At 51.0% G+C, this 23,054-nt stretch overlaps 1 long non-coding RNA gene across 2 annotated transcripts in view; it reads left to right on the top strand.

The window, feature by feature from the left end:
- Window positions 1-23,054, top strand: part of LOC109451871 (uncharacterized) — a 65,057-nt gene that overhangs the window by 36,955 nt on the left and 5,048 nt on the right. The window contains exons 3-7 of one of the 2 annotated variants that reach the window (XR_012492227.1): window positions 15,435-15,487; window positions 20,179-20,329; window positions 20,808-21,453; window positions 21,869-21,944; window positions 22,259-22,378. This is a non-coding gene — a long non-coding RNA (uncharacterized LOC109451871). Of the gene's footprint in view, window positions 1-15,434; window positions 15,488-19,816; window positions 19,998-20,178; window positions 20,330-20,807; window positions 21,454-21,868; window positions 21,945-22,258; window positions 22,379-23,054 lie in introns of those variants that run through there. The other variant, XR_002138043.2, reaches the window with a different exon arrangement.

Genomic DNA, 23,054 nt, shown 5'->3' with positions numbered 1-23,054 from the left:
AGGCCCCCTCTTCTCTCTTCTCTTCCATTGTCTCCTGGCATTTCTGGTCCAACCCACACACCATCTTGGTAGGCAAAATAGTACATTGTCATACATAGGGATGGACAGCAAGGCCCAGGAAGGTCTATTTTGGGAAAATTATTGAGCTCATATACCAACCTTATTTTTATCCCAAACTTTTTTTTTTCATGAGCTAATAAGCCAGTTGGCTCTGCTCAGGCAGCTGCCAGGAAATGGGAAGGCGGGGGTCCGGGTGGAAGGGTCATAAAAACCTGAGTGAGATGATCAGAATAGCTCAGGGCAGGTCACAATGCTAAGGGCTTCTGCTCCTCCAAGAATGCTTCACGGAGATATCGATTTGCTTTGGTCTGTGCCCTCTTTATATTAATAAAGCAGCGACTTGGATATTCTATGAAATGTTCCAGCTATACATTCATTGACCGGGGACTCTGAAAGCCACAATTTCTCATTGAAGTAGTTAAGGTATTAATGGGAGGTGAGGGGAATTGATGGGGGTGGGATGGAGGAATAAATGATGACATATCCACGAAGGAATAGTATGCAGCCATTAAAAATATATACATGCAACAAGTGCGCACAATATAATATTAAGTAAGAAAATAGGACTTAGAACTGCATACTCAGTGTAAGCCACATAATATATGTTGAAAGAAGAATAGAAATACAGCAAAGCTTTTCCTCTTTATACATGTTTGGATTTTCCACGTTTCCCGCAGTGTGCCTCTATCCCATCTAGTTTTACGTTTTTCATTATTTTAAATACCTTTAAAAGTACAAAATAGGGCACGCTCCGTGTAGATAAACTCTAATTATACAAAAAAATAATAAATTCAAATTATATAGAAATGAAAGTTGTTTCCTGCCATAATCACTCTTAATCATCTGGTATATAGTCTCCAGAGTGTTATGTATAATATATATGTATAATATCCATATATCTGTGCACATATGTGTATACATGTGTGTACTTGTACACATGTAGAATATAAACATATGTGAATATGTGTGTGTGTATATATACATATGACTTTTAACACTAAAAGGAAAATTATGAGATAAAATTATACCTATACATGTTATACAGATTATTTTACATTGCAGATATCAGGTTACTTTTCTTATTAGAATTTTTTTCTTATTAAAATTAAATGTTCTTTTTCTGAATACATAATTATTTCGCGTTCAGTGTAGAACACGGAACCATCCTTTCCCCCGGCTGTCACCTCTGCATCCACACTCATGCAAACGCCTGTGACCAGCTTCTCAAGGGCTTTTTTCTGGTTGAGGGAGCAAGGTAGGCGTAGGCTAGAAGTGCCAGAGAGTAAGTGACCCTGGAAGCCCTCAGCCAGTGTCACCTTTGGTGGGGACGACCTCACATGTTCTGTCCCCCTGAGTCTCCATTTCGACATGTGGCCAAATGACCTGCAGGCCCAGCCTCCCGGACATCGGTGAACGCCTGGGCCTTTGTACTTTGACCAAGTTCCCCAGGTGAATCCCTATTATGGACCAAATTGGGTCTCCCCACCTTCAGATGTGGAAGTCCTAATCCCCAAGGGGACTGCATCTGGAGATAAGGCCTGTAGGAAGGTAATTAAGGGTTAATGAAGTCGGATTTTCTGGACTCGCTTACCAAATGAATGACTGCCAGGTGACTCTTTCCATGGCGGGCAGAATAATGGCTCTCCGCAGAAGTCCATGGGCTCAACCCTGAAATCTGTGAATATTTTATCTTCACGGTAACAGGGACTTTGCAAATGTGATTAAATTTAGGATCCTGAGATGGAGACATTCTCCTGGGTCACCCAGGTGGGTCACCAGGTAGGTCACCCAGGTGGGTCCAGGTGGGTCCAATGTAACCACAGAGTCCTTAGGGAGGCAGGACGATCAGAGGAGGAGATGTGATGCAGGCAGCAGAGGTCAGAGTGACACGATTGCGTGGCCAGAAGGGGCCACAAGCCAAGGAATGCAGGCAGCCCGTAGAAGCTGAAAAACACAAGGAAGAGATTCTTCCTGAAGCCTCCAGAAAAGCACACTGCTCTGTTGACACCTTGATTTTAGCCCCGTTAAGACCCATTTTGGACTTCTCATCTCCCCAACTGTAAGATCAAAGATTTGTGCTGTTTTAAGCCATTACGTTAGTGGTAACTTGTGACATCATCCATAGGAAATTCATATACCTTATCTCATGGTCAGCTTTTTGGGGCACCCACCCCAACACCCAGATGTCAGTTAAATGCCTTTTGTTCAGTGTGGTATCTCCACCATGTCTGGCTTCCCACAAAGGGAGCTTTTCAGCATGTTTTACATATATAATCAGAAAAAAAATTCTTTTTCTTTTAAAAAAGTAAGCAAAAATGGTTATAATATGGGGGTGAGGGAATGTATTAGTTGCTGACTGCCTACTGTGTGCCAGGCACTATTTAAGCACGTGGGGTCTATCAGTGAGCAAAACAAACGTCTCTGCCCTCTTAGAGCTTAGGTTCTGGCAATTCTTGGGGGAGACAAATAGTAAATAATAAACATAAGAAATAGGTAAATTATGTAGTAAGTCAGAGGTAACATATGCAGTGGAATAAAAGTGAAAGTCCACCAGAGGAGAGAGATTGTGAGTGGTGGGGGTGGGGGGCAGCTGAGTGCACGATTTCACTGTATGGCCCAGGTCAGCCTCGTTTGATTTATTCCTTTAGTAATCACACATTTCATACTTACTCGATGTCAGGTTCTAAGTACTTCACAAATAGGACGCCATTTCTTCCCCATCATAACCCTATGAATCAATGTCATTATCCACATTTTACAGATAGGAAAACTGAGGCACAGAGAGGTGAACTAACATGTACAGTATAGGAGGGCTAGCAAGTGGCAGGAAAGGGACTTGAGCCCACGCACTGTGGCTCCAGTCTGTCCTGTCCTCTGCACAATGCTGCCTGGTGTTTGAGGAAATACTTCAAGGCAGTTGAAGGAGTCAGCCCTGCGGGTGTCTGTGGGAAAAGCATTCCAGGCAAAAGGAACAGTCAGGACACAGGCCCCGAGGCAGGTGCATACCTGGGATATTTGGCCATACTGGCCAGGCAGATGGTGTGGCGGGCAGGGGGTGGTCACTCAGGCCACATACATGGGGCCTCGAGGCCACAGTGAGGGCTTCATTCTTGCTGTGCGGAAAGAGAGAACTCTGCAGGGTTTTGAGCAGTGGGTGGCTTGCTCTGGCTGCTGTGTTGAGAAAGGGCTGCAGGGGCAGGGGTGGAGCAGGAAAACCAGCCAGAAATGGTGGTGGCTCAGCCAGAATGGCAGCAGTAGAAATGCAAAGAAATGGTGGTGGGATTCTGGAAAACTTGGAGTAGAGCCAACCAAACTTCCTGCTGCATGGGATGTGGAATGTGGGAGAGAGGGAAGCATCTGTGGTGTTTGGAATCCTGGCCTGAGGAACTAACCAGAAGGACAGCCTTGCTCTCTGCCGAGATGCAGGGAGCATTTGTTTGTTTTCCAACAAGTGTACAACTCCCTCTGAGGATGAAATCTCAGCTCAACAGGTTGGAATGATGATAACTGTCTTGCTCTGGAGGTGTCAGATCAAAGGAAAGGCCTTTCAAAGGAGCCTACGGCAGAAATAAGAATACTTGATTGACGCTTTCCATATCCAACTGGTCAGAAGGCCACGGAGCGAGTTGAAAGGAGCAGCAGAGAACCCACAGGGCTCGAGGCCAAGATCATAGTTGTCATCCTAAAGTCAGCCTTAGGAGTTAGAATGAAATGTCTCCTAACAGCCCCTGGTTGGGAGCTGGGGCAAATAGTACCCTGGGTCCCCAACCTCAACCCCAGCACCCACGATTGGGCCACATCTTGCTTCTGCTCATGACACATCTATATGACTATATGTGAAGGGCTCTAGCAGTTAAGTCTCTGAGCTGCCATTGTCAGGGGTGGGGTGGGAATCATCAGTTATTTTTTAATTGGTTACACAGGAACCCTTGGAGCATCCATATTTCTTTGCAGGGGGTAGGGGGGGGCAGGGATGAGTCTTCTTCATGTTGAACTCCAAGCAGAAGAGACTCTGCCTGCCAAAGATACTTACAGCTCCCCTCCCTTCACCACCAAGCTCCAAGAATTCTGATTGCGGCAGAGAAAACACAGCCAGGGAAGACAGTCCAAAATAGGACAAAAATAAAACACTCAGGGTAGAGAGACTGAGAGCTGTAGGGTCTAACTGTCACTGCCAACATTTATGGAACATATGGCGGGGAAGCAGAGCCTGTCAAGGAAATTAACCCCCTAAGGAACTCAGTACCCACAGACCAGACACTTCTGGAGTGCGTGAACAGGGACAGACTGAGTAACTAGGGCCTCAGAGCAGGAGCAGAAGACACCGTTCAGACTGTGTGTAACTGAGTAACATGGAACCTCAGAGGACAGCAGCTGGCCAGCTCAGCCCTGTTGGCTGTGGTTATCACTGTCCCCAAGGGAGGAAGTGGGGGTCCTGCTAGAGGAGACTACGACAGCCCCTCTACAGGTTTCTTACAGCCAATGAGCACATAGATTACGCTCTCTGTGCAGTGTGCAATGATTGCTATAGTCTGAACGTGTCCCCCCCAAATCCATATGTTGAAATCCTAACCCCCAAGGGGATGGTATGAGGAGGTGGGGCCTCTGGGAGGTGATGACGTAGTGAGGGTGGAGCCCTCGTGAAAGGGATTAATGCCCTGGTAAAGGATGCCCTGGGGAGCTCCCAGCCCCCCTCACCATGGGAGGACACAATGAGAAATCGGGACCCAGAATAGGGCCCTCAGCTGACCATGCAGGAGCCCTGAGCTCGAACTCCCAGCCTCCAGAACTCTGATACAAGTGTCTGTTGTGGATAAGCCCCCCAGCCGATGGCATTTTGTTTAGCGGCCTGAATGGACCGAGACAGGGGTGCTCAACTGCTGCTTTGCCAACTCGGTGAAGCCTGGGGTCAAAGAACCGCAACTAATTACTGAACAGCTGTTCCTTCCGGGGGTTATTTGAGGACTATTTACTAAACACTTCCTATGAACCAGGCACAAAGTTCACCGCGGTGAGATGTCAGGCGTGTACTTTCTCTGATGAAGCTCTCAGTCTAGTGAACGTAAGGGACCACTTGGACAATCTGAGTCAAGGTGCTGGTGTCCAGAGAGCAAAACCTGGGTAAGCAGGTGTCTCAGCGTCTCAGCGGGGTGTGACACGTGCTGCCCAGGACCAGCCCTCCCAGCTCCCCGCTTTGGGAGCAGCTCTATTCTTTTCCTAGAGTAGGGACTTGGGCGAAGGGTGGAGAAGCAATTTTCTCACCTGTCAGCTAGCTCCTGCTCAGGATCTTTTACTCTCCGATTCATCCCCGTTTCCGCTTGTGAGGACCGTGTGTGTTGGGGGAGGGCAGGGCATCTTGAAAGCTTTCTGTTAATCAGTCAATCTGTGAACATATATCTATATAAGGTTTACTTTGTGCCAGGCCTGTGCTAAGCACTGTCATATAATAGGCTCTCAATAAATATTTGTGGGCCTCCAGGGATATAAACCTTATGAGCCTACCTGGGCAGCCAGCCAGCTCCCATCTCCAAGTATTTCCAGACATCTTCCCTTGAAGTGATGTCCAGGGAGCGAGGGCAGTGGGCATGGACTAAGGCACACAGGACAGGGAGGGATGGGCCCCCGGGCTCTCTGTGTGGTGTCCCCACACACCTGGTGCTTGCCAGGGCTGCTATGGCCTTGATGTCCCTCCCACAGTTAGTTTCCCATCCTTCCAGGAAAAGCACTCCAGCCAAGGGCCTTGGTACATACAATCTCCCACCCTGAGACTTTACCCCCAGCTCTGATTCTTTCTCTCCAACACTCAGGATTGTTGGCTAAAGTGAATTTGATCTGTATTTCTGACCGGCCCATCACATGGGTCCCAAGTCTCATGCTTTAGAGCTGACGGATCACATCTTCCCGGACAGGTGCCCACGCCTGGGCAGACCCATACACACGCAGTCACACTCGGTTATAAATATCTATAGAGTGCAATACCAAATAATTGTGGGGCATATTTCACCCTGCCTGTTGAACACATTGCAAGAAAGGAATTGATCCCTGCTGTTTCATTTATTAGATGGTGTAATACCACAAAAATCGTTTCCACAATATCCCAAACTAAATCATTTATTCTTGACAAAAATCCAATAAAGAGCTCAATCCTTCTCCATAGGCAGATAAAGCACAGATTAATGGGGCTGCCTACATCAAAAAATGCTGGGAAAATGAAAGTGAGATAGACAGCAAAGGCGCCTTCCTCCTCCTCACTTCCCCAAGGCTGCCTGGGCTCGGGTTTTATTACAAAAAGCTGCCTAAGTATTACAGGCTAATCCGTAAATCCCAGCCTAGTAAAATATGTGACGGATTTGTAAATTGTGCCCTTTACAAATCTGATTGAACTTCTTTTTTTCCTTTCATTGGGAGTTTTGCCTATCTCCTCTTTCTCTTCTTCTCACCTCTCCCCACCTCTCCTGTCAGCCTGGGGGCCTGCGTTGGGCAGTGTGGGCCCCGGCACTGTTTTCTGGGTGTACACAGCCCCCTCCCCTGACCTCTTTCTGACTTGACTTAAGGTGGATGGAGATTGTTGGAGGTACAACGGGCTGTGAAAACCATCAGCCTCTTTTTGTTTACTGTCCACAGGGAAATCAGATTCAGGTGGGGTCAGGGCCAGGCGTGGCAGCTATCAGGAGCTTGGGGCACACTTGCAGCCAAGCGTCAACATGGCGAAGGACTGTGTGTGTGTGTGGGGTGTTATACCTCATTTCCAGTGGAGAAAGGAGGGGATTAAGCTGATGAGCCTCAGGACTGGCTGGAAGAGGCTTTGCCAGCAGATCTCATCCTGCCCATGGCCTTGAGCCTTAAACTGCCCTAAACCCCCATGGCAGGTGGGTCTCCAAGGTGCATTGTGAGTATCCATCGCACACTCTCCTCTGTGCGTGCTCCATCAAGGGCAGCCAATCATCTCAGTTTTCCAGGGTCTGAAGGGCTTCCCAGACGCAGGACTTTCAGGGCTGAAACAGACAAACAAAATCCCTGGCAAACTTCTCTGCCTCCTCTGCAGAAAAGTTCTGGTCTGCATGCACTATGGGAAGAGCTCATTGCTCAGGCCAGCTTTTTAGCTTTCTCTGCCTCAAGCCACTTCCCTTGCAGGGTTTAGGTCCAAGATCTGTCACCTATACCTGTGGACATTTGCAGGTTACGGAGCCTTTCCCAGCCTCAGTTTCCCTATATGAAAAATGGGGATAGGAATCCATACTTCATAGGATCGTTGTGCAAATTAGAGAAAATGCAAGCAAAGCGCTGAGAAGCGCCTGGCATAGCGTAAGCGCACGGCGATATTGCTGTTACTCTCATATCGTCATCATCACTGGAACACACCTCCTTAGGTAAGGCTGTGAGAAAAGAAACAAGTATGAGAATGGTGAAAGGCTCTCTTGGAAGTTAGAGAAATGACATCCTTTCCTCACCAACTCACAGAAAACGCAGCCCCTCACCCCTGCAATTTGAGCACTGGCTGAAGCCCAGATGTGAGTCTTTAAAGGAACCGCTAAAGCAAACAGCTGGGAAGCAGATGATGGGCTGGGGACCAGGTCTTTTTGCTTGGCGCTGTGCCTTGCGTAGTTTTGATCTGGTGGGGCTGCACCCCTGCACCCCAGGAAAATGACTTCTTCCTCTCCTTAAAGATTTCCACAGGCAGAGGAAAGAGGAGTTGGGATGGTTGCCCTGGCAACTTTCCTTCCCCCTCCACAGTTAGGTCCTGCTCAGGGCTGGAGAGAAACTAGGAGAGGGGTAGGCTCAGGGGGCCAGCAGTTTCGAATGGCATTTGCAGGTTTACGAGAAGTGTGACAAAACACTAACTCTCCTGAGAACCGGAGCACTGCTCCCCCAGTGACTGTTCATTTCCATCGCTGTCCCTGATGCAATTTGTCCCTAAAATTCCAGCGTGATGACTGATGGGAAGTTCTTTCTGCTGTTCTATCTCCATCCTTCCAAAGGAGAAAGGTGTCTTTGGAGCAAGAAGTAAAGTCTCAGTCCAGCTGCTGGCCCTGCAGGTCTGATGCCTTTCCCAGGCAGGAGCATAATGATGTCACAACTTGCTTGAGTCCTAAGCTGGACCTCCTGTGACTCCCTGGTGGGATTTGTAGGAGGGAAGAGATGGGGTTAGGTTCAGAAGAGATTGGAGCCTCTTTATTGGTCCCGAAAGAGTCATAGAAAATTTTAGCTCTCTGGAGAACATAAAGCAGGAACAGAGGCTGCAATGAGCAGGTAATCTAGGCAGTTGAACAGCAACTTGTGGATAGGACATTTGCTTCCTAAGAACAGTCTAGAAAAAGTGGGGTTCCCATCTGCTGGGTTCCCAAAAGCAGCAGGGTGGACCACGTGACCCCAGTCTGCACACCCACAGAGCCTAGGCGCTGCCCTTTTGTCCCCGGGAACAGCCAGTCTGTGCTCTCTCTCCACTTCCCTCATTAACCTTTATTCCTCCGCTCCCTGCTGAGGTTTAATCCTATTTCCTGCATTCCAGGTGTTTAGCCTGGCAACCCAGAGAGCCAATCAGTTGTACCTGTCCCATGCCCCCCCATGCCCCCCCTCGCCCCTCCCCCTCAGCTGGGAGAGTGCAGAGAATGGCTTCCGAAGCCCTTTTGGTTCTTGGCATCCAGATGCAATGATTGAGGTTATCCGATTGATGGGGTGGTGGTGCCGGTGGTGCAGAAAGCAAAGGATGGGGCAGGGGTGCAGGGGCAGTTAGTTTCCTGAGCACCTGTGTGTGTGTGTCTGTGTGTTCATGGAGTTGGATATAAAACAATCAATAGAGACATCCTGTTTTGTGGGCTCAAGTTTAGGGGAAATGACTGCATAGAGATACCTTTTTGGCATTGAGAAGGGAGTAGCATGACAAAGGGGAACAGAAGTCCTGGAAAATGGGGTTCCCCACTCAGTTGGATGTGACTTGGTGTTCATCTCTCCACCCACCCCTCAAAAGGCCCGAGTTGTCAAGACATGGAAGTGAGGGGAGGTCTCAGTACACAGCAAGGCCTGGGGTCTGGGTGCAGGAAACCCCTGCGTCATTACCTGGCCCCCATTTTCTCCCCCTGTTGCTCCATCGGGGCCTATAGAATGGATCTGGTTTTCTGATGGAGGATTTTGAATGGAAGGAGGGCAGCTGGTACATTCAAGAAACACAAGAAGCAGGGCCCCTGTGCTGCCACCACACCAGAGCTCGTCTGCATGAGGCTCACTCACTCTGGTCTCTGCAACCCCTACCCCCCATCACCCCCCCACGAGGCCTGAAGTTCAAACACCATAGATGTGGGCACTTGGGCCCCAGCCAGTGCCTGTAGGACCATTGGTGTGATGCGTGGAAGGACAGGCGGCAGCAAACCCAGCAGAGTCAGGGTGAGCTTAGCAGTAACCCCTTATTTATTGGGTTCCTCCAGCCCCACAGTTGCTGGTTCTGCTCAGTATTTTATTCCTGTTGCACCTGCTCAGGCAGCAGAGCTGCAGGCGTTTTTGATAAATGGATTGAAAGGTTTGTCTAGTTTTGCTGAAGCTTCTGTAAGTGCCTCTGTATCTTCCACTGAAATTATATTGCCCAACTTCCTATAATGATTTCTCTCCCCTGGTGACTCCTCTCTCCCTATTTGCTAGCTCTGTCATGCAATCTCTCTCCCCTCCTCCCTCCCTCCTGTGCGTGCACATACACACACTATGCAGAGATACACACATATCCACGCACTCCCAAACTTAACTGCACATGGGTCACTGTGCACCGATGTACAAGGAACCAGAGAATGAGTCTCCCCGTTGAGAAGGAAGTACAGTCACGCACACGGGCACACATCCTCATGTGCACAAACGCAGATGCAGTGAAATCCCCAGGCTGCCCTGTCTGCACCCATCTGGTGTCTGAGTTCTGAATGAGTGACCTCGAGGGTGGGCGGCTGCAGAGGCCAGGCTCCCCCAGAGCGAGGATAGAGCTGGATGGACAGACTCCAAGGTGGAGAAGCGTGGTGCCCCTGCCTGAGTCCCCAGTGAGGCTCTGAGCAGCCCTCCCTCCCCATCAGCTGGCTGCCTCCTCCAGCCTTCCTCCTTCCTCCTCCGCCTGCCTAGCCCTGGCGGCCCCACTGGGCCAGCTGGAGGCTTTATCCCGACCACATCTGAAACAGCTTAGGAGCTGCTGCGCCTGGCCGCCAGCCTTTTCCATAAATAACTTGCTGGGCCTGGCTCCTTGCCCTCCTGGTGATGTCATTGGCCATTGGCCCAACTGGTGAGGTCACAGGCTTCCCTTCCCTCTGTGCTCCCTCCCAGGTGGACCCCGAGATCCTCATCACAGAGCCTGTCTACACCCCTTCCTGTTCTATCCCAGCCAGGCAGCTGATGTCGGTTCTTTACCATCTGGGACCTGCTGCGTGGTTGTGCCAGACGGCAGTCTTCCCTCTCCTTGTCCCCCATTACGGAACAGCCTCCCGACTTTCCATCTCCCTGCTGGCTTCTCCCCTTGTCATGATGTAGTTTCCAGGTGACAGCAGACTCATGAGCTACGAGACTCATTTCCACGGAGCCTGATCCACGTCCAAATCCTGGCCACCCCACCCACTAGCTGTGTGACTTCTGACAAGCTGCTTAACCTCTCTGTACCTCTATTTTCTCAGGACCTATCTCAAGGGTTGTTGGTGAGGCTTACACGGGCCCATGCATGTAAAACACAGTGCATTTGTAAGTGGTGAATAAATTGATTTTGGAATCACATTTCCATGTGCCTAGATGACAGGGAGTGCCTGTGTGTGTTGGGGAGAGGGGGCCTCTAGCTTTGTGTATTTTCAAATATGTGGTGGGCAGAAGCGCGGGTGGTCCCCTCTGCATGGCTCTCACTTCCTCACAATCACCAAAGCTGCTACTTTCCCAGCTGGAGCTATCCCAGTCTCCTCACTCCATGCCAATGGCGTTCAAGGTCACTCCCAAAACCTTTGCCTTGGTGCTGGGAGTGTGAAGAGCAGGGGTGGTAGGAGCAGCTTCCGTAGGGGGTTCTCTGAGGCCCCATCCCCACCCCACCCAGCAGTCACCTCCAGCAAAAGGAACCTGGCTCCCTCCCTGGTCAGTACTATCATAGTCGACAGGAACCAACATCCTAAGGCACCACTTGACCAGCCAAGAAGCCCTGGGCCATTGTCTCCAGATGTGTGTGTCTGGAGAACACACTGAGGTGGCCATGGGGAGATGGACCATCTCTGGATCCGAGAGTGGAGGAGCTGCACTACGTGATTTTCTATTCCAGTTCTGTCCGATACCGTCGCCCTCAGCCACCAGCAGCTACTGAGCACTTGACACGGGGCTAGTGATGTGCTCTGAGTGTAAAGTACACACCAGATTTCAGTCGCTTAGTATAAAAAAGAAAATGCAAAATATCGTATGAATAATTCCTTTAGAGTTATTCCATGTTGAACTGATAGTATTTTACATATATTGGGTTGCATCAAATAGGCTATTAAAATTAACCTCGCCTATTTTGTTTTTATCTTTTTTGATTTTTGCTTTTGTTTTGTGTTTTACTTTTTCAATGTGGCTACCGAAAAATTTAAAACTGCTCATGCGGCTTGCATTATATTTCTATGAAACAGAGCTGGTCTATGGTCTTACTGAGTTCTGACAAATACCCATCGTTCTCCCCACCTGGTGGTTCTGATTTGGTTAGTGTTGTGCTTCGGAAGCTGAGGGCTGCTACCTTCAGGTAAAATACCCCCTTCCCCTCACCCCCGCCCCCACACACACATTCAGTGTTCCCAGTGGATCAGGCAGCTGAGCAGATATTCTTGCCTGGCTTTCTTCCCATGTGTGGTCTCTGCCTGTCCACCACCCTGAGCTCAGCCTTACATATACTCAAGGGAGGAACCCCACACACACACACAAAGTTGGCCAGGATACCCCAGCACACCAAGTCTCCAGTGTCAGGTGGCCCCTTCTAGTTTTACTGTCACACCTCCATGATTCTGCTCATTCGGAAGCTCCTGTCTAGAAGTTTTACCCCTCTTCTCCACTCACATGGGTCTTAATCATCCTTTAAAATCTAGCTCAGAAGTCACCTCTTCCATGAAGACTTCCTAGACCTCTTCAATGAACACATAAGGCATAGACTTTTGTCCCAAACTGAAACTGGTGATCAGAATGTGCCCCAATAGAAAGCCCTACGTACCAGGCCATTTCTATTACTATAAATCCTCAGGAAACTCCTAGGAGGTAGCTACTCTGATTATGTGTATTTTCTGTATGAGAAATTGAGACACAGAAATTAAGAATCTTGCCCCAGATTGCAGAGTTAATAGGAGAGGAAGTAGAATTCCAACCTAAGGGGTCCAGTTCCCCGGCCGTGCTCTTTCTGCCATGGCTGATGGCCCCCATCACAGCTCGTGCAATTCCTGGTACCTCCGAAGCATAAGAGTCTTGAGACAGGACCCCAGTTTATCCGTCAACATAACCTCCCTGTGCATCAAGCCAGGTCCTGATACACAGTCGGTGCCTAATACATGTGGCCTGACTGAGAGCAGCAGTGAGTTATCGACTCTCTAAAGCCTTCTCCTGACTGTACTTTGAAATCGGCGGACCCTGGTGCCCACACCTTCTGTGCGGCTGCCTCCCACCCCTCACACCGTCCTCCACTCTGCTTCTCTCCTGCCTCCCCAGGGTCCTCTCTGTGCCTGTTTAAAACTCAGTTACTGTTGTGCGACCTCTGCCAGCCGGGAATTAATTCCCCTGGTTACCACTGCATAAAAACCAAACTCTCTTTTTATGGTCTCTCCACGTTCGCCCTTTCCATTTATGTAGGTCCCTCTGCACTTCTGGGGAATAAATAAATGCAGTGTAACTTGACTCCGCTTCGATCAGCTGTAGCTCTCGGGGCTCTGTCTGGAGCTACCCGGAACCCCAGCCTCAGTCGGGGGGTGGGAGTTGAGGGATCACAACCACTCTGTGTACCCCAGCCTGAAGTTCTCTGTTCCAGGCTCCCCGGGGCTTCACCCACCAGGCCTGGGTCCCTTTGTGGTCCTTAGCAGCGCCCACCTGCCACAAGCTCCCTTGAGAAATGGCTGCGGGCCCCAGACTGCACCCCCTCCTCAAATCTTTCTAACGAACTGCTTGACTGGGATGCAATTAGCAGCAGCTGGAAGGAATGTTCCAGACATTTCAGGAGTGGGTCACATCCCAGGGTTGACAGAGGCACGGTGTGTGTGGCTGCCCTGGGAAGTGAGGTTCCCTCCCCAGTCAGGTCCTGCTCTGGCTCCTGCTTGCTCCTACCTGGACTTGATACCTCACATTGGAAATGCTTTCCTTGGAAACTAAGGCCTGGAGTCCCTGACAGTGTTTTCCGTGGGGAAGGCAGGGAAGTCACTGTTCTCCTGGTGAGGGTCCAGTCAGTAGTCTGTTGGGATGGGGCATGTGAACAGTCCTGACAACTACGATTCACAAAGAAACGTCCCTGTCAACAGTTGTCTTAAAAAAAAAAAAAAATTCCCTATGTAGTAAATGATGACTAACACCAAAAATGAAGGGCCTCTTTCCCCTTCCTTTCTAGCTTTCTTATGTCTGAGTCCCAAGGCCAACAGCCCCCGTGGTCACTTGCCTACTGCATACACCTACCTCCACCTGGACCCATAAGCAACCCTTTGGTTTTCTTTCCCAGCCTTCAGACCTTGGAATTTCTTTCCGCCTCCAGCCCAGAGCCTCGCTGCCTTGGCTGGATCTAGTGACTGGGGACAAATAATCATTTCCTTGCGTGGAAATTGTGGGGAAAAGGTCTTTGGAAGGTGGACTCTGGATAAGGGTGCCAGCAAGGAGAATTACAGAATGCCTAGTTCAATTAAACAACAAAACTAACCAATGAATAGGTTTTTGGTATAAGTATGCCCCGTGCAACAATTGGGACATAATTACACTAAAAATTTTCCATTGTTTTTTCTGAAACTCCAGCATATCAGGGCATCCTGTTGTGGATCTGGCAATCCTAGCCCTAGACTGCAGCTCAGGCTTGCGGGTGTGTGTGTGTGTGTCTTCAGGCTGTCTGCCTATGGAGGAGGGTTGAGCCCCTAACGACTCGCACCCATGACTATGTGAAGTCTTCACAGTAAGACGAGTGAACCTCATGCTCCTGGATGGGCTGTTAGGGAGGCCTAGCTCTGCCCTCCCAATGGAAGGACAAAGCCCCTTCTCCTTGTAGCCTCCAGAGCTCCCAAGCCTTTGCTCGCTCACTCTTGCTGACGTAAAAAGACCTGTCCCCCCTGCCCCCACCCTGAACCCACTCTCTGTTTTCAGGGGCCTTTGTGGGCTCAGATCTCCTGTTATGACTTAGTTGCCATGTATGTGTCTGGCTCCAGGGCGGGTGGCTTTCGGCCCAGTTGGTCACTTTCAAGCATGCCTTTGAAATCCACTCAGCTGGCTCAGCAGCCGCTGTCGCTCTCAGCTCTGCTGGGCAGAGAAACTTGCTGTTAGGGTGTTTCTATATCTGGGCCTTCCCAAGCACTACACCCCCATCCCGCTCCTCCCCACACGCCACAAAAAAGTTCCTGGAGATGGAAGAAGCTATATCTGAGATAATTGCTTAATTAGGGGAAAATTACTTAAATTGCAGCAGCAACAGCAGCAGCCACTGTGCCATTCTAACTACAAAAGCCTCTAAAACCCAGCTCCCTGAGAAAGGAGATCACTGCCCACTCAACACCCACTCTCTCTTCTCTAGGAGAAGGGAAGGGAGAATCTGCTCTGCATGTCACCAGCGTGGTCTGAGGCCCTTTTGCACACACACTCGTGCACATGCACACACACCTACACACATGTCACCCTCCACACTGTCTTCAGCTGGGCTCTGCAGACACCGGCAAGCCTGTGGTTTCATCCAAGGCCAGGGTCGACACTTCTTGGTAAAGGGCCCGATTGTAAATACTGCAGGCATCACGGGCCATATGGGCTCTGTTGGGACTACGCAGGCTGGCCCAGGGAGCATGAGAGCAGGCATACAAGGAGACGACATGTAAACGAACCAGCATCGGTGGGTTCCAGCACAGCTTCATAGAAACAGGTCGCAGGGCAGATATGGCCCGTGGACCAGTTCGCTGACCCCCATCAAAAGCTAACTGTCGGGGAAGCAGCTGGTGGGGCTGGCTTAGGTGGTTCTTGATGCAACGGGGCGAGGGATTCTTCGAGCAGCCCACACCCATCACAGACCCAGGAAGCTCTGAGTAATGGTTCTGCTCAGCTGCTAGGCTGGCACAGTTACAAATACAGGCTTTGCGGGGGGACAGTCCTGGTTTCAAGCCTTTGCTATGTGATCTTGGGCCAGATAACTAAACTCTCTGCGTTTCCATCTCTTCTCCAGATTAAGAATAATCACTTCTTCCTCCCAGGGTCACAGTGACGATAAACGGGACGGCATGTGTGAAGCTGTGTTTGGTCTGTGGTAAGTGCTCAGTGATGTCAGCCCCTAGGAGTGGTAATAGAGTGAGTTTTGGTCTCCGTGTTTCAGGTCTCAGGAGAGTCCTTGCAGGAAGGATTTAGGATTTCTGTCCTCTCTTTGCCCCAAACTTGTCACAATCTATCTTTTCTTCTGGTTGAGCTTCCGGCGGATCACTGAGCTCTTCTGGAGTGAGGAGAAAACTAGAGTGGGCTCTGCCGGCTGGCAGTATCTCTGGCCTCCATGCTGCCCCTATAGAGGCAGAAGCTGGCCTGGGTGAGCTGGTTGCTGCCCCCTAATGGCTGCCCCTGCCTCGCTGTCCTGCAGGGTCAGCCCCATGCCTGCAATGGGTATTAATCCTGGCAGGGAACGGCTGCCCACAGGATGTCCACTGGGGGCGCTGGAGAGCAAGCACTTGGGCCCCTCTCCTCACAGCAGCCACGTCCTCCTGCCCTCTGGTGATTCTCTCCCCTCTTTCTAGGCTGCTTCCTGCTCTCCAAGTCTCCTCTAGACAGGGCCACCCAGCCAGCGACACTCCCCTCTGGCCCTGGGAACTTAAACAGCCTCCTCCTCCGTTGTCTTGGGCTGGGGAGAAGAAACTTCAGTCTGAAAGGAGCAGTCAATGAATGTCATGGGGCTTTAGAGCTCCAAAGTCCCCGCTAATGTTGGTACCAGACGAGAGAGTGCATGCCCGTGTAAGGGGCTGCTAAACATGGGGCAGATGTGGCAACCTGGGGGTGGGGAGGGAACAGAAACCCCAGTAGTGACAATGAGCAAGAGAGTGAAGCAGGACAGAGCATGAGGGGACTTGGGACTATGGGGTCAGAAAGTGTGAAAGTAAGAGCAATTCAGGACCAGGATGGGTCGGGGTAGGGGGGGGTTATGAGTGGGGAGCAAACTCTCAGGAATGAGTTTATTCAGGGCATGGAGATCTTGCAGCTGACCCCAGAGAGGTCACTGAAGTGCATTGAGGATGCTTCCAGAACAGTTTTAACTCGAAGTAACAGTGCTGGGAGTGAGACGGGCAGAGAACCCTGGCATAGAGTAGTGCTTGTGGGCATTAATATTTGGCTAACATACACAGACGCCAGTCCTCTGGCACGTCCATTCCAATGTGAGCTGTGGCCCGTGGGCTTAAACTGTAACTAAGTGATGCAGTATCCAGACACCAGCTTCCCTTATATCGCAGTAAAATATTTTGTGTACATTAAATAAACTGCTGAGTGGGTCAGACTGGCAAGAATGCAGTGGAGGAGGAGGGAACAGAACTCAGATCCAGGGACACTGCCTTGGGGACAGAGGGAGCAAGCACCAGGGAGTTGGGGAGATAACCTGTTTGGGCTTCCTTAGCTGACAACTCCTGGCCACATCTTCCTGGCATCTGTTTGCTCCCCACTCTCCCCCACAGTCCCCTTGCTTGTTCCTGGGCTGCTATCAAAGCAAATGATTCTCCACCCCTCCCAAGAGGTACCTCCTTCCTGCAGGCAATCCGGCCACTGCCTGGGCTTTGGGGCTTTGGGGCTGGGTCTGAGCAGGGCCCACGTTGCTGGGGAATGGTCCCACTGAGTCTGTCCGTGTGGATGCTCCTGGGCCTGGGTTGCAAATTAGGGGCCAGCAACAGGGCGCTTACCTGGGCTGGCACATCCCCGCACACAGTGAATCCGATTGTCTCCCACCTGTGCTATTTCTGGGTCTGATGTGCTTGATTCACTGCCCTTGCATAGGGCCGACCTTCTGATCCAGGCCCATCTGCAGCTGCAGCGGCCTCCCAGACCCGAGGCATGACTGAAGGCAGGGGAGTTTAGTGAGTCCCCAACTCTGCGAGCTGTGCTGGACCTCTGACCTCAGACTGATGCCTGGCTTCTGGCCTTGTTCCCGGTACTATGGCCCTGCCTCGCATCCCAGTTCCAGTTTCCTGCTCTGCACGGCTTTGCCGTTGTCCACCTCCAGCTTCAACAAATCCACCATCAGAGCCTGATTCTGCTCGCACTCCCCACATCTGGGCACCGCATCTCCCATCGCCACCATGTGGGTCCCCCTGCCCACTGAGGGGGATCCTCAAGCCCGGCCCTTCATCACCTTTCATTTTATGACCATTTCTTTCCAGCTGGTCTTCTGGCTTCCAGCTCCTCCTCTCTCTAACACAGTGGTTCTCAAAGGGTGGTCCCAGGGCCAGCAGCATGGTTGGGATCTTGTCAGAGATGCTGAATGAGGAACTCTGGGGCGGGGCCCAGAATTGGTGTTGAACAGGCCCGCTGCTGCCCACCAGTGACACTGTTGCATGCAAGGCAGGGGCCCGCCATGTCTAGCACCTCCTCCCTGCAGCTTCCAGAGCATTCTTTCTAAAACCCAGGCCAAATCCTCTCATTCGCCTGCTCGGCAGCAGTGGATAACTCTCTCATGCCTTCAGAATTAATTTTTAACGAACTTCTTAAGCACAGTGTTGGAGGCCCCTCATCACTTGGCCCAAACTTTCCTTTCCAGCCTCCTCTCCTCCTGTTCCCTCTTGGCCCAGCCCTTTCAGCGTCCACTGACTCGTGTTCCCTTCGAGGACTGAAGGTCAGGCTCCAATGTTGCCTCTGTGCAGCATTGCCCAGCCCCCTCATCCTCCGGGGGGTTTAGCCACACCCCTCCGTGCTCTGCGCCGCTTTCCTGGCAACAGTCCTAACATACGATAAATACCTGCGGACACACTGACCTTCCGCGTTCACAGCAAGCTTCTGGAAGCAGGAATAATGGTCTTCACCAGTATGTCCCCAGTGCCAAGCGCCGGGCTGGGGAAGATGAGTCGCCAACACGTATCTGTTGATGACAGGAATAAATCTAACTCTTCTTAGGGGCTATCAGAGCCCCACCCTCACCCCCAGCCATCCTCCAACCCCACCCAACCCTCCATCTGGATCCATTACCCACCTGCCTTGACGGGTAGGGCCTCCGGGGATTTCTCTTGATCCCTCCTCCTCCTGTGGGTCCACCTGCTGCTAAACCAGAGGTAGGAAAGGTGAGGAAGGGCCTCCCCGAGCACCACTGGGCGCGTGTGACTCTGTGCACATCACGGGGGTGGGCTGGGAGCTAGCTCCGTGAGATCCCTTCGAATGATAAAGTGAATCTCCATGTACGGAGGAAGGCTGAGACGTAGTCGCGCCAAACCAGCAGCCTGCCCTCCTGTTACTTGAATTAAGACCAGGATAGAGTCTGGGGGGTATTTATTTTGCCTGTGTGGTTTTCTTTTCCACTAGATTTACCTTCCTAATTATGTCTGCTTACACCAATATTAAAATGTGTTTGTATTCCCTGTACGCATGGCAACTGCTAGACTGGCATGGCGGTCCAGAGGCTGGGTGGTCCAGAGGCTGGCCGGGTGGTTGAAAATCAGGGAAATTAAGCCTCTGCCTCAACCGGCTGGCGAACAATCCCCAGGTCAGTAATTAAGAGCAGTAGTAATTTTTTTCAGTGGGGCCTTAGCGATCTAATTACTTTCCAGGGGATATTTTCGACCTGTCAACAAATTCGATCTTTAGGTGTGTTTGGCGAGTGGATGGAGCCCGGATGCCGCGTGGTGGGGCTCTTGCCTCCTCCATTGCGTCTTTGTGCCCCGCGGAGCCGGGTCCCTCGCTGGTGCTGCCCTATAGGACTTGGCCCAGACCCCTCTGAGCCCTGAAGCCCCCCCCCCAGAGCACCAGGCCCTGGCAGTCCCTTCCTCCCAGGGCCTCCTGTGTCTTTCAAACTGGACAGTCCCAGACCCTTGCCGAAGGGAATATGCTGTCCCCTCCCTCTCGACCCCCTGCAGTTCCGCTGTGTCACATTAAATCTCAGATGATTAAGCACTCCCACACCAAACCCAGGATGATACACAGGAAAACAGAGCGAGCCGGGGTCCCCTCTGTAAGTGACAGCAGTATGCCCATCCGCAGATTTCATCTTTCCTGCCCTGGGGAGACACCCCAGGTCCCCTTCTGCGATGTGATAGAGACCAGCTTGGTTCTCTCTCCCCAAACCTTGTGCTTAGGTCTCTTAGCAACCTTGACAGGCGGCTAGCCTGGCCAATCACCTGTAGCTGCCAACATCCATCTGCTTCCAGAGGCTAAAGGGAGCCTGGAAACCAAGTGCCTCCCTCCCTACCCCCACATACCCGCTACCTCTCAAGGACACCCACCCCTTGGAGGCCCCTAAAGAGGCAAGTACAGTGACCAGAGTTTCTCACCTCACCCTCTGCTCCCCACTTGAGGCCCATTCTGCGGCTTAATCTGTGACATTTAACATAAATAGTTTTCTATTCCCAGCTGACCTTTAGTGGCTTTTATCATCAGCTGTGGTTCCTGGCAGCCTTACAAGAGCTGCTGTCTGCTGCCTCAGTCCATTCCAACAGAATGCCCTGAGGAGGCCCCACGGTTTTCGCCACGTGAAGCCAGGGGGCCCCAGGAGATGTCTGCCCAGACTTGAGCCTGCCGGTCTCCGCCCGGAAATATCATTACGTGTTTCAATTAGGATTAGTGGGGAAGTCAGCTATTAAGTGGTAAGTTATTATGGTAATAGAGACACTCCACATTAACTGGAGCACTGCTCTTGCCTTCCTCTAATGGCCTCTTTTTAAACCCCTAATCCCTTCTGATGCTCAGAAGAAAGATAGAAATGGGAGGGTGAAGGCCAGACCAGGCAGGTATTGCACCCCATTTCTCTCTCCTGTACCCCCACAGACACCATCCTCAGGAGGTGATGTGCTGTAGTGACATTAACAAACCCTCCACCTGAAACCACAAGTCATATCTTCACACCACCAGAAGCAGAAGCCATTGTCAAAGCCAGTGCCCACCAAACCCCTTTCCACGTCTTTTCTCCTGTTCACAGGTAGGTGTGTGGTCATCACGGGGAGGGTCTCACAGGACTCCTTCTGCAGAGGTTTGGGTTTGGGCAAAAGCCTTGCAGACCCTAAGGAGTGCCAGAGATCCCTAGGCTAGAGGGCAGGGGGCCAGGCTCTGGTCTCATCCTTCCAGGTGACCTTGGGCCAGTCACATGACTTCTCAGAGCCCTGGCCTGTCCCCATGTAATGAAAGTTTGGGTCAGGAGTTGCTGACCTTTGCCCTGCTCTACTATGCCTGAAGGACAAGGCCATAGCATTCCCTGATCAGGGGTGATGGTCTGCTATGGACCATTTTGGTGTCCCCCAAAATTCATGTTGAAGCCCTAACCCCCAATGTGAGGGTATTTGGGGATGGGGTCTTTGGGATTTCCTTAAATGAGGTCATAAGGGTGGGGCCCCATCATGGGATTAGTGCCCTAATGAGAAGAGACACCAGATCTCCCCTCCCCCACACATACCCCACAGGGCTACACAAAGAAGAGGTCATGTGAGCACACAGCAAGATGGTGGCTACGTACAAACCAAGAGAAGAGGCCTCAGTATGAAACCTACCTTGCTGCACCTTGATCTTGGACTTCCAGCCTCCAGGACCATGGGAAGTAAATGTCTATGATTTACCACCCCCACCCCCCCATCCTCAATCTCTAGTATTTTTTTTTATTGCAGCCTATGCTGACTAAGCCAGAAGAAATTCTCCACAACAGGCAGGAACATCCCAGGATCTGGAGGGGGGTCCTCGTACCCTGGTTCTCCTTTCCCACCAATGCCCAGTCTTCTCTGTCTGGACGAGGGGCTCTCAGAGATGCTTTCAAACATTCCTTCCCAGCCATCTCTTCCTCCTCCTTTCCCGGGGCCACAGCACCTGCGGCAGGTCTGCAGCCATCTGTATAGTCAACAGCTGAGCTCATAATCCTGGTTCGAGCCATGTGACCTGAAGCCACAGAGCCACTGAGCTTCAGTTTCCTTCTCTGATAACATCTGATGAGGATTAATAAACTCATGCAAGAGAAGCCCTCCACACAGAGCTTGCAAGTCGTGTGTGCTGAACAACTGGTCGTTACTGCTGCTGCTACCGTGTTTCCCCGAAAAGAAGACCGGATCTTATATTAAGGTTTGCTCCAAAAGATTCATTAGGGCTTATGTTCAGGGGATGTCATCCTGAAAAAGCATGCTAGGGCTGATTTTCCGGTGAGGTCTTATTTTCGAGGAAACACGGGATTATGTTAAAGATCGTTAGAGGGGGGAAAAAGAAAAAGCCCACCGTGGCTCCCTTTCCCTTGAGATCTGATGGGTATTTTAAGGAGGAGGAGGAAATGAGAGGTAGAGACCGAATAGGAGGTAAGAAGGGGCAGAATGAAGTGAAGACAGCTGGGAAGAGAAACTGAGGATGGAAAGCAAATGCTGAGAGAGAGAGAAAGAGAGAGAGAGAGAGAGAGAGGGAGATTTCTCCATCAGGAAGGTTGTACATGATGGGGTGGGGAGGTGGGGCCGAGGCAGAGATGTTTAATTTGTTTTCTCCCACTCAGCTGTGCCAACAAAAAAGAAAATGAATCTGAGGAGCCCAGACAAAGCTGCCGAGATGCAATGCTGACATGCAGCGAGGTAAAGTCGGCTGAGGCAGGCATGGGGCCCAGAGAAAATTATCTTTCTAACCGCTACCCTGGTACCATAATCGCCTTCACGAAGCAGCTCTGGCTCTTGGGGGAGGGGCTGTGGGAGAGCCACTTGGTTTGATTCCTTTAATCTTTTGACACCGCCTGTCAGAGGAGTGTGTAATTAGGACGCACTGTACCTCCCCAGCAGCCTGTGCTGCTCGTGCCTCGAAAGATGAGAGCCGGTGCTGCCTGGGCCTCCAGAATGGGCTGGGCCCTTAATTGGCTTGTTTGCTTCTCTTGGAGTCGGTCCTGTTTTTCTAGGGAGGAAACTACTGCCTGGACCGCTATGGGAAGCACCTCTCTGAAGCCAGGGAAGTCCTCAGAAGTCTCCAAGGGACCAGGGACCCTGCCACGATGCTGTTTTTTTGAGCTGGGTGGCAGGTAAATCCATCATCAGCCTGAATCCCCAGCTGGAGAACTGTCACCAGCCAGTGGCCTGAGAGAGCCCACCTGCTCCATAGCTCTTCTTGAGCGGGTCATCCCTGAGCACACAGGCCTGGCCGCTCACGCGCCTGAACTCCCATCCCAGGTCCCTGCCGTTTGCTATACGTATATACCGGGGGTGCCACAAAAATGTACACAAGTGGACACTTTGGTCAGCGTTGCCCAAGCAGTAGTTTGCTGTAATCAGAATTGTCTGGACGCTGATGGGAACCACTTTGAGCATCTCTTGTCATTGCAGAAGTCAAACGGGACTTGTATTCATCTTTTATTATTGGTATATACTAAGTATTACCATTTTAGTACAGGTTTCCTTTCTTAAAATGTGTATACATTTTTTTGGCACCCTGTGTGTGTGTGTGTGTGCGCGTGTGCACGTATACATATATATATATGCCAACTCTGAAGACATCCCTCATCCCCCTCCCCCAGCACCAGGAGTCATGTTTTACTTCTCCATGGGGGAGGCGGGGAATGAGCCCCTTGTTTTCCAGCCTGGCCTAGCCAAAGGAATGCCCACGGAGGGTTGGAGTATTTGGAAAGGGAGAAGAGATTTGAGGTGGGAAGCACTGGAGGTGAATTCTTGCAGAAAGGAGGCAGAAACAGGGTTGTCCTT

Source organism: Rhinolophus sinicus, linkage group LG15 (genome assembly GCF_036562045.2).
Source record: "Rhinolophus sinicus isolate RSC01 linkage group LG15, ASM3656204v1, whole genome shotgun sequence".
Classification (NCBI taxonomy): domain Eukaryota; kingdom Metazoa; phylum Chordata; class Mammalia; order Chiroptera; family Rhinolophidae; genus Rhinolophus; species Rhinolophus sinicus.
Note: the sequence above shows the minus strand (reverse complement) of the source record. Positions and strands in the feature narration are given on the sequence as shown.